General features: G+C 42.3%; 1 protein-coding gene across 13 annotated transcripts in view; it reads right to left on the bottom strand.

Moving 5' to 3' along the window:
- Nucleotides 1–17550, bottom strand: part of KCNJ16 (potassium inwardly rectifying channel subfamily J member 16) — a 165455-nt gene that overhangs the window by 31968 nt on the left and 115937 nt on the right. The window contains exon 1 of one of the 13 annotated variants that reach the window (XM_015536259.2): nucleotides 15574–16079. The exons of the other annotated variants lie outside the window; for them this stretch is intronic. The gene's annotated coding sequence lies outside the window, so the exon portion shown is untranslated. Of the gene's footprint in view, nucleotides 1–15573; nucleotides 16080–17550 lie in introns of those variants that run through there. 13 annotated transcript variants of the gene reach the window in all.

The following is a 17550-nucleotide window of genomic DNA, read 5'->3' as shown; positions in this document are numbered from 1 at the left end:
ACAGGGGCCAATTCTCCATCTTTCTAGCTGCCCAAAGCGCCAGCGACTGGATCGTATTCCTTTCCTTTTCACAACTGTCACCAAATGGGAAATCCCCTACTCCTTGTCCTCAACACAGGTGCACGCACACATACCCCTACCCCACAACACACATACACACTTCCATATACATGCATGCACATACTTTCAACTCAATGATAAAAATGCATTGCTTAAAAAAAAAAAATTGTGCTGCTATTCCCTCTGAGCAACCAAGCTAAAGGAAACAAGACTGACAAGCTTAGCAAAGTCAACAGATTAAAGAAATCCATTAGGTAGTTATCATGTGTATTTTTTGTCTTAAAAGGTATGGGCATGTTTTACTAAAATAGTTCTGAAGGTTTCTCTTGTTCTTATCGTGATAATCAGCCCATCCCTGTCTTGGTTGGACGCCAGCCTGGGTTGCTCAGAAGGGTGCTCCTTTGAGCTGCAGAAGCTGGATGTCATGAGATCTTACGTCCCTTTAAGAGAATGCAGTCCAACCTTCATGTGTCAGGTTCCCCAGTGGCGTCTAAAGGTCTCCAATGGGAATTTGTTGCTGATTGTTTTCATTCTTGTCTTGTCTTTTATTCATTTTTTTTCAATTACACTCCTACTGTGTGCCAGACCCACCCACTTTTAGGAATTAGCGAGAGTCCCACTTACGCGGAAGGCGCATTTGAGGATTGGCAAAAGGAAGCACTAACTCAGAGAGAATGGCCCGCAGCAAGGAGAGAGGGCGCAGTTTAACCCGGGCTATCAGAGAGTGTTTGGTGCCCACTTGGCATCCAAGTGAGAATGTGCTCTTCACTTCTCCTGCCTGTGGCCTTCAGTAAGAAAGTTCTCGACTCAGGCCTCGTTCTCTGTTGTATTTTGTTTGTTTGAGACACAGTCACTATCTAGTCGTTAAGGCTTTCGCTATTTACAGGTGTAATCTGCTGCACCCTTTGCTCTAAGCTAATTTTAAGAACCGGTTCTCAGAAGAACCTATCATTACAGGAACGCATCTGCATTTTATCGCTAAAGTCAGGCTTTCCTGACTTTTCCAGGTAAAAACCTGGTTTTACCAGGTCTACATAACAGCCTTCTAACTCATCTCTTGCCACCTTTATCCAGAGTGATAGTTCTCACCTAAAATGTAAATCAAATACTCCTTCTCCTGCTACCATGGATCCAGTCGAAGCTCCATATTATGGTCCTACAGTAGCTCTGCTAAAGGACAAGAGCATGGGGATCAAAGACTTAGATTCTGATCATGGTTCCACATCTCAGCTGCATGATACCAGCATCTTACAGATATCTTTCAGCTTCCTTTTCTTTATTTGAAACATAGGGACAATCGGTGACTCTCAAAACGCTTTTCATAAGGAAAAAATGGCGTAATGTAAAAGATCACAATGGTTAGCATCTTGGAAGCTGTCTTTATTTGTAGTCTCTGTTTACCCCTTAATTTGAATGCCTATTTCTCCTCTGTTTCTTATAATAGCTTACAATACTGGGTCTTTTTCTACTCTGGGATAGATGGATATCTGAACTACAATATGAAAAAATGAATACGACTAAATAAGAAGAAGGAGAAAAAGAGTTTTCTGGGCAGAGGAACAGCATTTGCAAAGACTCTGTGACTCAAGGACGCACAGGGCATGCTTTCCAAAGAACTGAAATCAAGGAGAGAGGGAGCTGAAGCTGGAAATGAAAGTGATTGAAGTATCTAAACTAACAGTACAGCATAATAAGGTTTCTATTTTTGAAAAGACCACTCTGGCTGTCCAATGGAAAATTGGCTGGAGAAATTTAAAAGCAGGCATGGGGAGTGAACCAGGAAAGTATTTCAATGATCAAGTAAGAGGTGACGGTGGTCAGGATTAGGACGCTGCCAGTGGAAGTGGCAGAAGCCACTTATCACCACAGTGTTTCTTTACCAGCGCCTGGAGCAGAGTCACATGACCCTGGAGGGACCAATCAGAACTTCACAAACAAGTCTTTGACTCTTGAGGAAGTGATTGATACAAGGGTACTGGACCCTATTATTTGAGGCAACGTCAGGGAGTCAAGAAGCCAGCCGTGAGGTGGCGCGTCTAAGTTTCTCTACAGAAGGGTACAAGTCGCAACTCCTAGTGAGACGGTCCCTCAGGTAAGATGCCCATTTTGCCTTGCTTCTTGCTTTGGCTCATATCAGGTTTTCTCTTTTCATACAAAGAGGCAAGAGTATGGTCTAATCAGTCTCCCTTACTCCTATCACATAAACCAGCAGCAAGTCCTATGGGCTCGCCTCCAAAATAGATCTTGGGGTGCCTGTGTGGCTCAGTCAGTTAAGTGACTGACTCTTGATTTCGGCTCAGGTCATGATCTTAAGGTCATGGGGTTGAGTTCAGTGTCGGGCCCCATGCTGACAGTACAGGGCCTGCTTGAGATTCTCTCTCTCCGTGTCTCTCTTTGCACATGCTCTCCCACTCTCCCACTCTCTCTCTCTCCCACTCTCTCTCTCTCTTACTTTCTTCAGTAAAGTTCTTCCCCTCTCCCACTCTCTTGCACATTCTCCCTCTCTCTCTCTCAAAATAAATAAATAAACTTAAAGAAAGAACGAAGTAGATCTTAAATCTAATCAGATCTCCTGGTACTCCAAACCACCATATCTTCAGTGGACCACTAAGAGGTCTTCTTTGCCTGCCCTTGCACTTTAATCTACTTTTTGAAAATAAAATCAAAACATGTCACTCCCCTGCTTAAAACCCTCCAGCACCTTTCCAGTCTTCCCATTGCAATTAGAGTAGTTTGCACAATCTGTGTTATATACACAGCATATACCTCTGACTCTGCCCACCTCTTGAAATTACTTCCTACCATTCTCCTTCCCACTGTTCACTCCCCAACATCACCGTGTCTCCCTCTTTCACTGACACAAAGGTCCACAAGTTATAGCCTAAGGGCCAAATCGGGCTCACCTCTCGCTTTCATAAAATTTTATTGGAACACATTCAGACCATTGTTTGTAAAATGGTCTACAGCTACTTAGTGTCATGCTACCACTGCCGACTTGAGTAGCTGCAACAGACACACATGATTCACGGAGCCAATATTTTTATTATCTGACTCGTTACAGAAAAAGTCTGCCAAGTTCCACTCTAACACCCAAGGATGCTCTGCCTCAGGGCCTTTGTACCTCCTTTTCTGCCTGTGTGACGTCTTATTTATCATCACTGAAGTCTCATCTTTAATGTCACCTTTTCAGAGGGGCCATATCTGATGAGGATGTGAACTAAAATCCTCCCCCACATCATTCTTTTTTGTGTCGTTAGCATGATTTTCACGTCAAAACACTCGCCACCAGTGATGGATTACATGCTTGTTGGCTGGATTGCCCCATGGAATAGACTGTAAGCTCCATGAAAAAAGATCCTCTTGTCTTCTTCGCCCCTGTATCCCCAGCAGCTAGAGTAACATGTGGCATGTAGGTATTCACAAATTATACATCGAAGGAATGAACTAATAAAATTGAACAATATACTATCCTTAAGGAGATTTTAGTTCTAGTAAAAGAATCAGCATTCTTAGAAGTGTAGACCATCAGCGCTGGTAATTCTGCAAACATCAGCTCTCAGTTCCTTCCACTTACCTTGCCTCTCCCCTGTCCTAGCTGCCAGTTCACACATAGTTTTTAAAAAAAAATCACACTGTTTATTTAGGTTAGCAGCTTCCCTAGAACTGTGGATTTCAGTATGATAATGCCCGCAGCTATGCTGCAGAACTCTGGAACTCTGGAGTCGGGGGGAAAAAAAAAAAAAAAAGAAATCAAGCTTGGCACTAAAAAGTGTTTAATAAAATTTGTTAAAGCCATGATCGAATTATTAGAAATGTGGTTCCCCTAACACGGATGCCTGTTATTATACTGTCATTTTAAAGATATGCTCAAATATAATATATATTATATACTTAATTTGAACTATTTCTGGAGGTAAGTTGGCACGATGCGACAATAGTCTACGAATTTCATGCAGCCACTGATCCGGCAACTCCATCTGTAGCAGTTTATCCTAAAGAAATGATCATGGGTGAGCATAGAGACATGGCTAATTTGTACAACTATTTGTAGTAGCAAATTTTGGCCAGGGTCTCACCATCTAATAAATGTGGGATTGTTTCATAGGTAATGGTACAAGCATAACATTACTCGTTACTTTTAATGTGCCCATTAAAAGCGATGGAAGAGAATGAGAGAAAAAAATGTGAAACATATTGTCTGGTAGAAAAAATAAAAGAGGGCTTAAAAAAAAATCCAGGGCTGTAAAACAGCTTGTATGATAGTATTATATATATGTGTGTGTGTGTGTGTGTGTGTGTGTGTGTGTGTACACACACACACACACACACACACACACACACACATATATATTTAAATATATTTAAAACAGAGAACAGACAGTATGATATGCAACAAAATGTTAATTGTGGCCCTCTCTGTTTGGTATGATTATTTTTTCTCCTCCTGTTTCTTCTATTTGCTTATTTACATTTTACAGGGAACACACATTACTTTAACCAAAAAAAAAAAAAAAAAAAAAAAGAAAGAAAAAGAAAAAGAAAAGAGAGATAGGTATTTTCAGTTGGTAGTTTGAAGTGTATCAATTCTGAGGCTTCACAAAGGGAAAGCAAACCAATAGCAATCTAAAAGCATTTATTAGGGCCTTTAAAAGGCAGCTATAAATAGCCCAGGGAGGCAGACAGTCCTACAGACGTTTAAAGTCAGACATTGATGCTGTAATTTTTGCTGGAACAATTCACAGAAACAAATATAGTGACATTTAATTCATCTAAGTAAAACCAGATCTCATTTAAAACAAGGAGGGGGGATGGAGGGGGAGTTGGGTCAGATTTGGCCACTGGAGACTGATTGCAGAAATCATGAAAGCAGTTGGTAACAAATCAGGGATACATAAAGCAGAGGTAAAATTAAACAGGCATCAAATACAATCCTCCCTCTCAGTGCCCCCTTTTCTCCCTTCCCCATTCCAAAACATATTAAACCGTTAATACCTTCATTTCTTGGCTTGGGATACCAAAGTCTGTTTTAGGCATCTCTCTTTTATCTTAATATTTTCAATAACTTTGGAAAGAAAATGTTAAAAGTTGTGCTATTTTGCAACTTTACTACTTTAAGGCCTATGTTGTTAGATTTTAAGACCCAAGGAAACGGTCCTTGGAAATGGATGAATTTGAGAAGGGCAGTTAGGTATTTATGATGTAGATTTGCCTAACTAGACAGCCCTGGCCGGTGCTTAAGAATTCATTTTCATGAACTCCAAAACCTCATTAAGACACGTCGGCCAGCAGTACAACACAGAGTCTTTCTGCAAGTGTAATCTACCACCACCCAGCTTGCACAGACCTGGGGGAGCACCTTACACCTTCAGAGCCTTGGGCTTCACCCCAATCATTTGGACTCCCTTCCCTCCCCCCTCCCCATCACCACTTGATCCTTCTACATCCTCAAGATAGAGATCTACCACCTTAATGTTTCAAGAATTGAGACACTGGGTTTTGACAGGCCTGAGACTGAGTTCAGATGTCTGCTTGATCATTAGTGACACTGTGCATTTGTGCATAAATGACTCGACCTCGTCAAGCCACGATATACCCGTCTGAAAAATGCAAATCATAGGACTTCTATGAAGATTAAATGAAGCTGTGTTCCCAAATCTCCTTTCACGGGGCTGGTACTTAATAAATATTTAATTGCAATGCTTGTAGCTATGACTATAGTTCAATCAAGTATAGATCTAGAGGAGAGAGAGAGAGAGAGAGAGAGACTGCCATGTTTTGAATGATAAATTACTATTAGATTGGCAATTTCCCAGGCTTGTTTGAAAGTTGCCTTCTAGCACCCAATTGTCTCGACATCACCTTTAGGGAGACAAGACAGAGCTGCCCAGAAAAACCACAAGTATCATTAAGAATAGATGTCATTATGTACTACCCACTCACCTTGCTTTCTAAATGCCAGCACCTCTGACCGAACTTTCATAGCTCCCGTATAGTTTGATTCGGGAGCCACTTTGGTGGAACCTAACGGTGCATTCCAAAACAAATGTAATCTATGGAAAACATATGTGCCGTGACTTTTGACCTTCTTCGAGTTTGGTGTTTATGGTATTCCAACAGAATACCCGGTCCTATCACTCTGTTGGTATTTTCCAATTTTGTGAGAACTGCCTGCAAATTGCCCTCTTTGGAAATTTACAGAGAATCTATTTATTAACCTATTCAATCTGCTGGGGATCACTGAAGTCACACATGTGATTTTGCTAGTAGACCAGGAACTCCCTGGATAGTGTCTACAACTTTAACCTTTAAATGATTGAGTTTCCACTTTAAGCGGTCAAAATGAAAACTCAGGACATCTTCGTTGGGGAGAAACATAAGGCAACTGTTACCGGTTCGGATCTTAATTTCCATTGTCCCTTGTGGATGCCGATAAATTGGGAAGGTCTTTAAAATACAGGACAAAAGATCTCCCTGGGAAGATCCAGATAGATAGCCAATTGAGGTAATACCTTAAGCCGTGTGTCGCCTATCACACGAGATTAGCTTTATTAGCCTTTTTAAGGGCACTTGGCAAAAAAGCATTGCCACTTACTACCGATAATAAACGACTTAAGTAGCTGATGGAAATCAGTGCCTTTGACAGACTCTCAAATTTTCACGCATTTCATCTTCTATACTTTCTCCATCGGTTATAGTCCTGTCTCCACGGCAGTGGTATAGAAGCAGAATGAAGCTGGAAGGTTTGATGCTGTTATCTATGAAGGCCTATACAAACAGAGGTGACCCAAATTAGCAATACTTCTCTTAGAAAGGAAAAGTGATACTATTCTCAGTGTATTCATTGTGATGGACACTAGGGAGTTTAGTGTGGGGCAGACAGGGACGTTTTTCCCCTCAACCTCATGGCAAACTATTTAAGCCTTCATTGTAAGAGACTGTTTCACTTAGCTAAATATATCAATGCCTACAGTGAGCTAGAAAAGATCGTGGAAACAGCCTTTGTGTATTCTTCGATTCGATTAACATTTAACTAATCTGAGGCATTGTGCGAGCTATCACTGAGGATCATGAAGACTATTACTGCCCTGGAGGAGCTCCATCTTGCCAAGTATACCACAGACATTTTGTCAAGACAACCTGCCGGAGAGTGGAGGCATCTGTGGTAGATTAGTAACGACATGGCATGATGCTGTAGCTGCAAAAGAAAGGTGGTTGGGTTTGAGACCTTTCCTAGCATTTAAGGTGCAGAGGTGCTTCCCCAGCATTCTGCTTTGGTGGTCAGTTCTTGATTTTGTAGGCTAATGAAGGAAGATGGTGCTATAGATAAGCCACAGAAGGAAAGCAATGAGAAATCGATTTGCATTTGGCTTGGAATAAATCATATGCTTTGGAAAGAATGCCCCATTTCGGTACTTTGCAGGCTATTAAAATGATTTTTCTGTTCCCTGGATTCAAGCTATCAGACAGGCAGGATGTAATCAAGGGGAACATTCTGGGCAGTTGAGCAAAAGGCAGTTTAGGAATTTTTATTTTTAATTTCTTGGGCTAATTCATCCAGCAGATAATCTGCCTATGGAAATTTAAGTGGTGCTTGGCTTGAACAAATAGATTTCCCACATCCAAATCAAAATTCATTCTGAGCCAAGAATGTACACAGCATAGCTATATGTGAAAAGGTTTCCAATATATTCTGAAAGTTCAACAATTTTTAGCTACTGATTTTATTAAAAATTATTCATACCATTGTAACGGTAGCCGACATGGCCTCCCTTTATTTGAGACTGATTGGAGGAGGGGATGGAAAAGAACGCTTTCTCTGGTAATGTGATTACCTTTTGCTTCAACTTTATAAAAATGCCACTTTGCACCCATGTCTGGTAGATAACATTTCTGAAAAACTCATTCAACAGATGAGCCTTGGCAATGCTGCAGAAGTTTAAAATCTTAATGGAAAGAATATGCTATGAACTAAAATAGCTTTTTCCATTCATAGAGTTTAGGAGCAGAGGAAGAAATATTGGCTTTTTAACCGAGAAATGTAAACATCGTTGGCATCTGAACTTCCAAATTTTATGTAACTTTCCAGTAGAAAGATAGATTGGATGCCCTCATTGAACAAAAAAAATGACAAACCCATCCTCAAAGACAGATTTTCAACAACTTAGGAAAATGTCCGTGCCAGCTTCCATATCCACAAGCATTTAAGAACGGAAACATAACAAGCTGAGGGAATATTTGTCCTGTTAATCATTCATATTTGACCAAATGGCACTGAAATGTTGTGAAAACCAAAGACTCCACCTCTTCCTCTCCAGCACCACCAACCTAGAACTTGCACTTGTGTTCTTGGGTTCCTGGTACCAGGCTTGGCTTGGCAACACGCTATCTATGCATGTGCCATTAAGCAAAACAGATCCCCACTACCTCTCCCCAGCCGTGCTGTTCATGACCTCTATCCTGGTCATTTGAACCAAAGAACACTCCTTGCAGGGCAACAACACATTGGAATTTGTGACCTTGCCTGTCTGTGGGCATATTTCCCTAGTCCCTTTCCCCAAGGAGCTTTTACTGTCAGTTCAATAGAACAGCGCTAATAAAAATCTCCACAATCTAAAGAGCAATAGCCAGGAAGTCAAAGGAGTACCACCAAGGAGCTTAGTGTGGTGCAACCTTGAAGATCCCACCCACAGGCAATCTGTGATGCCAATCAAGGTCTCTCTATGTGCTCCCTGCTCCTACTTGTAGTCACCATCTTCCTTCCACTCTTTTCAGCTCAATGCTGAATGAAGCCTCAATGCTGTGTCCCTCTCCCCTAATCCTAATAGCAATCCTGAAAAGCAAGTTTTACTATATCTTTTATGTTTTGCGAGTTAACAAACTAAGGCTTAGAGAAATGAAGTTGTCTGCTAAAGAAGCAGGCTTCAGCCCAAGTCTCCGTAACTGGATTATAAATGGTGCATAAAAGTTAATGTCATGCTCTTGGATATGCATATTTTTGTATCTAAGGCTCGAAACAGATCTTCTAGAATTAAGGAAATTGTGTGCTATTCCTGTAGCTCCAAACACCAGGGTTATAGGGAAATAATTTCAGCATCAGTGGTTGTTTTCAAGCTTTCTTAAGATATATCTACCCACTCTACTGGTGAGAGCAGTCGTTGATGTGCACACCAGTATACACAAGCATAAGTGACTTTCAACCAGCAAAACCCCACCTAATTGAGCCATTAAGAAGTGTCAGCAAGGAAAGAGGCCAAAGGAAACTCAGAGCTGGGTTGGGGGTGTTGGGGAATGCTGTCAATGAGGGCTTATTGGGCGCTGCCTTTTCATGGAGAGGAATGTTTCCAATTGTGAGATTACACAGCCAACGGGTGGGCTTGAGGGAAGGCGTGTTGGCTTTGGACGCCCTTTGGAATGAAGCCAGTGTTTGAACACAAAGGGAAAAACAATCCAGTGTGGATGATGTCACCGAGCATCCTGAGGAAAGCAGCAAGGATAAAGCTTCCTACTGCTTGGATCCAAAGAACACAGACTTATTTTGGTATGAATTCCTTGTGCAGCCAGTAGCTTGACTCTTACAGAGGAATCGGTTCTAATCATAAAGACTCAGTGCTGGAGAGAGAGCGTGTGTGTGTCAGTCTGGTTCCTGATCTGTGAGCTAGAAAATCCACACCCCCACCCCTCCCCTCCACCCATGCTCTAGATTGTTCATGAATCCCTGTAAGTTGGGCAAAGGCCATTTTCCACAGGGGGAGACAGAACATGGGCCTGCTCTCCTCAAGGTCACTCTCAAACTGTGATCAGAAATCTACCTTCTCATATAGTAATGGTGATTATTAGATATGGGGAGGTGGGTGTAGGGAAGAGGGACCCAAAACACAAGGGGCTTTTTGTCAGTGGTAGCCCGGCAACGGTAAAACAAAGAGAAATTCATGCCATAACCAATGACTGAGGACAGCCTATTTGTCAGGTCACATCAGAGAGATGAGAGTACGTATTGTAAATATTTTTTAAATGGTCTGTGTATTGGATATCTGGACATCCTAAAAAGAAAAGAAACAAAAACAAAAACAAAAACACAACATTCCAGCTCGGGGAAAGACTGCCCCTCCCAGGGTTAGCCAATTCTTAGAGATAGCGAGGGACCCAGCCTGGAACATGCTTCTGATATAAAAACTAACTAATGCAGAGCCATATCTCCTCCATCTGTCCCGTAGACCCAAGGAGGCAATATTCTTCTGCCTTAGCCATCCCAGGACCAGGTATCGAGCAGCTAAGGACCACTCCCATAGCCCAAAGCCCACCAAAATTATTTAAATTAGCCAATGCAAAACTCTTTGGCCTGTCCTGCCTTGCCTTTTCCACCCAAACCCCTATAAAGGTCATGGATCAGATCTTCCTATCACTCCTGTCTTCTGATCACCCTGGTGTCTTTCCCATGTGGCCCCGTGCAGTGTGTTGTGCCTCCTGTTCTGAGGGCCTGTGAGTATCACAAACTGTTTCCCTCAGCCTCAATGCCATCTGCTCTTGTGGCCACACCTGACTGACCATCTCATAAAAGGATGCAAAACCATCTAAAATTGGGATTGGGAAAAGACACGTTTCCATCGTCATTGCAAAAAATACTCCACAAGGGTAAGGAGTATATTGCCATTACAGTCCAGAATGTTTTAGGTAGAAGTAGTTAGTGCCTTTCACTGTGGAGAGTACCTGGTAACATTGCAAGTGAATGACAGCATGTTCCGCGTCTTCCAGTCTCGAGAGTGTCAGCCAAGGCCGAGCAAGCAGCGGATTGTGGAATAAGCGGTCATAGCTTCTTGCTCTCAGCACGCGGGCCCAGGAAGCTGAGAGGGTCGCCCCAAATGGCTGTGAACATTTATGGAGGGAGAAGATGGCAATGTCTTTCTAAGTATCAAATCTGATATATGCAGATATACCCAGTATAATGGCCAGACTCCTAAGGTCAAAGCTAAGGAGTGGGGGGACACTGGGTGTGGTTGGAAGCAAGCCTAGTGATGCAATTGCAGAAGAAGAGAAGTTCAGCTGAGCTGCTGGAAGACAGTAAAGAGAGAAAAGAGTTACAGTTAATCAGCTTAACAGACACCCAGTGAGAAGCCAAGGGACAATAAGGAAGGGAAAAAACAGAGGTAGTGAATTGAAGAGAAATGAGAACAGGCATCATGTACATACTCAGACAGGTGAACACTCCACATGAAAGAGTAATTTGGCTCTAGGTGTGGAGCTAGGGTTCGGGATCTGGGCTCCAGATTGAGAACAGATAAGGGTCAGATACAATCCTGAGCCTGAAAGGAGACACATCTTAAGTGCCAGGCACTTTATGTCCATGAAGCTAATTTTCCCCCAAATTCTGACAACCAGTGATCAGCATCATTCCCATTTTCAGGATGCGGAACTGAAGCTTAACTTGGTGGGTAGATTTAGTCAGGGTCACACAGAGAGTAAATGCTGGGGGGAGGAAAAAAAAAATACAAGAAATTTTTAAGTTTTTAATTTTAAATTTTTAAGTTTTAAGCCTTAATGAGAGGAGGAACTGTTAGAAACAGAATCAGGATGAAGTAGGTCTTTGGACCTCATCTCAGGGGGAAAAAAGAGAAAATTCAGTCACAACGACTGGGCACAGGTTCAGAGCAGAGCCAATTGCAAGAGGTACAGGCTAAGTCCCATTAGGTGTGTTTTAGAGCCACTTAGGTGCTCTACGGATTGACCCGTTTCAAGATGGGAAGCAGAGGGGCCCGCTTGTAAGGTCAATGCCCTTAGCTCTAGGGATTGGAGTCACTGACAGCAGGGAAACTTAGGCAAATGATTTCCCTCAAAGCTGATCAATCTCAAGCCCAGAAGCCAGCAAAGATGAGCAGTAGGAAAGCATAAACGAGCTTAAAAGTATATCTTTCCCAGAAAATCAAGGCAAAGATTCAACAAAAAAGTTTTTCATCTACACAGAATTCCCGGTGAAAATTGCAAACGTTTGTTCACTTGGAGATATTTCCCTTCTGCAGTGTCATGTTTGACTCGGGATATCTTACTTTTTAAGAGAAGTCACTATCATGCTGAAGAAGTGGAACACAGGAAGAAGTGAAGGAGAAGAAAATATCAGAGAAAATATACACTTGCATGTTCAGAACCTTTGCCGAGTACCAACTACACCCCCTGTACTGTGAAGCAGATGTGCTGAGACCATTTCAACATGTCCCTGCTCCATGGAGCCTACTTCATAGGCTTGAATGCAGAGATGGGACATCTCTATCCATCAGGAAAGAAAGGAGCTGGCTGTGTGAAACCACAGGGGGTTGGAGGGGGATCTGGGTATGAGATTTATAGGGAAGCAGGTCTAATATTCACAACAAGAAAAATATTTTTAGTGTTTATTTATTTTGAGAGAGAGAGAGAGAGAGAGCAGGGGAGGGAAGCAGAATGGGGTGGGGAGAGAGAGAGATAGAGGGAGAGAATCCCAAGCAGGCTCTGCCTGTCAGCACAGAGCACACTGGGGGACTTTGATCCCACCAATCATGAGATCATGACTTGAGTGTAAATTAAAAGTCAGATGCTTAACTGACTGAGCCACCCAGGCACCCCAAGAAGAATATTTTTGTTGTTAGTATCTCTAAAAATTGAGTGAAAATTAGGACTTGAATTTGGATGATCAGCTTGAAGAATATATAGACATTTCCTGAATTTGTTGAGAGGTTCAATTACATAACTCTGAGGGTTTCTTTTGTTCACGAAGATTTAAAGATTTGCTGTTAGGTTATTTTTCATTAGCTAGTTAATAACCTCTACTCCAATACTATGAGATGAATGGTGGTAAAAGACTTCCCAAGAAGATGAAAAATAAAGTGTCAGAAAGACCTCATCATCCCATTAAAGACACTTGAGTCCTCTAATTTTTTTTAGTTATTATAAGCCATATTGTCATGACAATAGGAAAGATCATACCCATGTTTTTTGTTCATGCACTGACTTTCTTATTTTAGCTGTTTTTATTTTCATTGTGTTTTCTAATAAATGTTTATTTATTTACTTTGAGAGGGTGTGAGAGAGAGGGAGAGTGTGTGCCTGTGTGCATGTGCAGGGGAGGGGCAGAGACAGAGAGAATCCCAAGTAGGCTCTGTGCAGTCAGCACAGAGCCTGATGAGGGGCTCAGTCCCACAAACCATGAGATCATGATCTGAGCCAAAATCAAGAGTTGGAGGCTTAACCAACTGAGCCACCCGGGCGTCCCTAGTTTCATTTTGTATTTCTCTGTATGCCCTAAACTTAAAAACAAACAAACAAACAAACAAACAGAAACTCAAACTCAGGCTGGATCATGGATTTTTCTTAGCAAAAATTTAGAAAAAACCCAGGTTAACAGCTGACAGGGAAGTTTCCAAGGGCCAGAGTTGCTCCTGGATCAATTTACTCTTGTGTTCCAGGGTGCCCCTTAGTCCCACTGTGAGGTTGGGCAGACCATCTCTTTTAGATGAATCAAATTCAGGTTTTGATGGTCTGGTCTCAGAAGGACCTTATCAGGTTCTGATCATAACCTATCATTCTAGATATATTACTCATGTAATGCAAACAAAATAGCATCTTTGCCTTAATCATTTAGATTTGAGTTATGGAGTCAGACTGATTTCTCTTTGAATCTCATCTCATGTACCTAGCGAAATTAAGAGCAGTGATTTTACCTCTGATCCCCGTCGCTTTCAAAAGGGTGATTAAGAGAATTAAATCAGATAGCATTGGAAAATAGTAGGCATCCCATAAATGCCAGCAGTTTTCACCTGAAGCTTATCACTTGGACAGACTAGGAGCTTTGCCTCGGCTGATTCGAAGCAGCCACTGTGACGTTGAGAGAGGCAGATGTTTTGATTTTAAGAGATCAAAGTGTGAAATATTGATTCGCCTTTATTAAACTATGTATACACAAAAGAATGTCCTGGCCCCATCTCTCTGTTGTTGACCCTCATTGCCCCCCCCATGCCAGCCCCACATATCTTCCTTGACCTCCCCTGCCTAGGTGCCCTGCAGAGATTGGGCTCATCAGACAGGTGAGGCCCGGGGATGGAATGCAGATGTCTGAGAGCCAAAAGGTTCCATATTGCTGGTCAGAAAACCATGTCAGAAGCAGGTCGAGGCTGGTGAAGATTGCCCGGACTACCTCCAATATTGCAACAGTAGTCTGCCTTCCTCATTACAAAACTGCAATTGGCTGGGGTTTTCTCAAGGCTGAGAACAAGAACTATGTTCGTTGGAGTGGAGCCATTTGAGATGCTATGCTGAGCTTAGCTATTAACCCACTATCACATTTGCATCAGTTTCCCTCCTCTCCAACACGGAGCTAGAAACCATGGTCTCCACGCAGTATGCCCTCCCTATGTGCCAGATGGCATATCAAATGAGATTCAGTGATATCTGACAGACACACATTATTAAAGGCTTCTGAAAAGGAGGCAGAGAGAAGCTAAGTAAATTGGGAGGGTCACACTTCTGCTAAGCAGCCAGTTTGGGCTCTACCTTCAGGATTATGGGCTTTCAGAACCTCCGGGGACATCGTCCCCAGCTCCCTCGGAATGCTCAGAATTATGTCAAGCCTCAGAAAAACAAATCAAAGAAGGAGCAGAGGAAAAGGCTTTTAAAAGAAAAGCTTAAGGAGTTTCATCAATAAGATATATTTATGTTTAAACCCATGGCCCTGCATCTCTGCAGGCTTAGAATTTCCAGGTAGACAAACCGCATTATCTCAGCCTCTGTTCCTTCCACCAGTGACACGGAAAGCCGAAGGCATGGAATGTAACAGATGTTATTTACTCCATAGCAACGGTCCAGATTGCAAATCGTAAGACAACAATGAGTAGTAGAAAAACAGTAAAAGTTAGAAAACCCAGGCCTTTTATACCTCATCAGACTTCACTGTTTGAGAAGCTTATTCTTTATCAGAGTTAACTTGTTTGCAGCTTTTTTTTTTTTTCTAATGAGTCTTTCCAGCATTTCCATCTATATATTTTTAGGTGTAAGGACACAATGAATTACAAATCAAAGACAGCATATTTTAACACACAGTTTCAAATTCTCCAGGCCACTTCATTGTCACTTTGGAACAGTGGTAGAGTGACAAAGACATACAGAAGAGATGGTTTTATGAATGACTGTTTCCACAGGAAATTAAAGACTCATCGTTTTCCACTTTGTCCCACGTCAATAAGTAATGTTCAGCTGGCTAAGTCATCACACTTTTAGTCTCTCTCTCTCTGAATGTTACTTCCCTTAACTGATCTATAAATGGCCCTCACATTCTTAATCTGTTTGGTGCAGCACTCCCCAGAGATTATACGGGAGAAAAAAGAAAAGAAAAAAGACGATTCCCAGCCATGGAACATACAGCAAAAAAAGAGTGAAAAGAAACCTCCTAAAGGCACCTATTAGCAGACACACACGCAAAAAAGAAGCAACTCAAGATCAGGCAAGCAGTCAGTTGAGGCTTAGGTCAGTCTGCCACCCACACGATGGTCTTACCTCAGTTACAGATAATGAAGGTCGGACCCAAACCTGGTGTCCTTTTCATCTCCTGAGAACAGTGCAGCTACCCATCTCAGGCTCGCTTCTCTTTGCTCCTTCCTGCTCTCTCTGGAGCCGTCAGCACCTACCGCCATGGAGATGAGAAACCCCACAGGAGAATCTCGCTCTTTTTTGCCTTTCCGGACACATTCACCACACACAAAGGCCAGCGAGTTCTCAGCTCACTCTAGTGAATCGACACTTTCTTTAACCGGTTCCCATGCCTACACGTAGTAGACAGTCTTGCCAATGGTGGCTTACAGAAAACAAGGATCAAGAAGAAATACCCTTCCTCTGCTGCCCATCTACATCTTTGTCTTTTGATCAGACCTTTGTGAGCTGGTTCAACAGCAAGGATCTCCCCCAAATCGCAAAATGGCCCGAGATTGCCCCTAAACTGAAGGCTGGATTTTCTCTATCACCTCCAGGACTCTTACAGCTTCTTCCAAGGGTGTTCTTTGTGGGTGTAGGTGTTCTCTCGTCGTGGTAAAGATTTTTCTGTGCAAACACACACCCTGTCTATGTAATCCTACACCTAAAGCAAACAGCCTCTTGCCCAACATCATTTCATTTGGGTTCCAAGGAAGTGTGTGCCCCTAGAAGACCACTGACATCCTCAGTAGTGGTTCCAAGGACAAAGTGTAAATCTTTTTCTGAGCAACCTGTTTTGTTTTCTGGCGTGTTGGTTTGCTTCTTGTACGTCTAGGATAAGGGAGGGAATACGCTTCTTACTCAATGTCCACTTTTGCCTATAGAGAAGACTTATAATTGGGAACGAGCTAGTCATGAAAATGCGGACATTTACAAGAAATCGAGTGAATACTGGTGCTGTTTCCGGAGACGATGGAACTGAGAGAGAAGGAATTTTGAGGTTGAGGTTTTCTTGTGGTAATTGGAGATGCTCTCTGGCAACCAAATGAAAATGGCGGGTAGACAATACATTACTCTGGAGTTGAGGGGAGACATCCAGAATGGAGATCTAAGATTGGAAGTTATCAGTATGTATATAGCCGTGAACATGGGTGAGACCGGACAAGAGGTGAGAATAGTCAGAAAAGAAAGGGGTTCCAGTGATTAAGCTCTGGGGCAGCCTCTCCGAATTGAAGTTGGGAAGATTAAGAAGATCATACAAAGGAGACTGAGAAGGTGAACTGTTTGAAGTAAAAGGAAACCTTGAGATGTGGTCTGAGGTGAAGACCATGTAATAAGAACAAGGGAATCAATTATCTGGGTCAGAGATTAATGATGGTGAGAATGAGAACTAAGAGGTGACCCTTAGTGGGCTGCCTGAGTGGCTTAGCCAATTGAGCGTCTGACTCTTGATTTCAGCTCAGGTCACGATCCCAGGGTTGTGTGATGGAGCCCTACATTGGGCTCTGTGCTGAGCATGCATCCTGCTTAAGATTTTTCCTCTCTCTACCTCTTTCCTTCTCCCCTACTCACTCTTTCTCAAAAAAAAAAAAAAAAAAAAAAAAGAGTTGACCATTGGATGTAGCAATGTGATGTCACTGGTGACTCTGATGAAAGACGTCTCACTAGCATTCTGGAGCCAAATGCTTGATTAGACGAGGAACAAGTGGAAACAGGACGGGAGGCAGTGGAGACTTGTATGTATCCCATCTGGAGCAGAAAAATGCTGTGATGGATAGGAAGGAGGGTAGGGGGGATTTATTTTTCAGGAGGAGTTTCTATTTTCTCTTGGAATATGGGAGATGTTAGTTATAATAAGATGTTGCCAACTTATTGGCTTTTTAATAAAGTAAATGTCCTACCATTAGTCCTGTGTGTCATTTCCATTATAAGTTAAGTATTTTGAGGAGACTTGAAGAAGGTGTCCAACCTGTTTGATCTCAGAGTTTCATTACAAAACCATAGGGAGAGAAGAGAATACTATTATTAGATCAGTAACTGGGTCTGCTTTGTGCAGGATATAAT

The sequence above is a fragment of the Panthera tigris genome, chromosome E1 (genome assembly GCF_018350195.1).
Source record: "Panthera tigris isolate Pti1 chromosome E1, P.tigris_Pti1_mat1.1, whole genome shotgun sequence".
Taxonomy (NCBI): Eukaryota; Metazoa; Chordata; class Mammalia; order Carnivora; family Felidae; genus Panthera; species Panthera tigris.
This window is presented reverse-complemented; position numbering and strand designations above follow the sequence as displayed.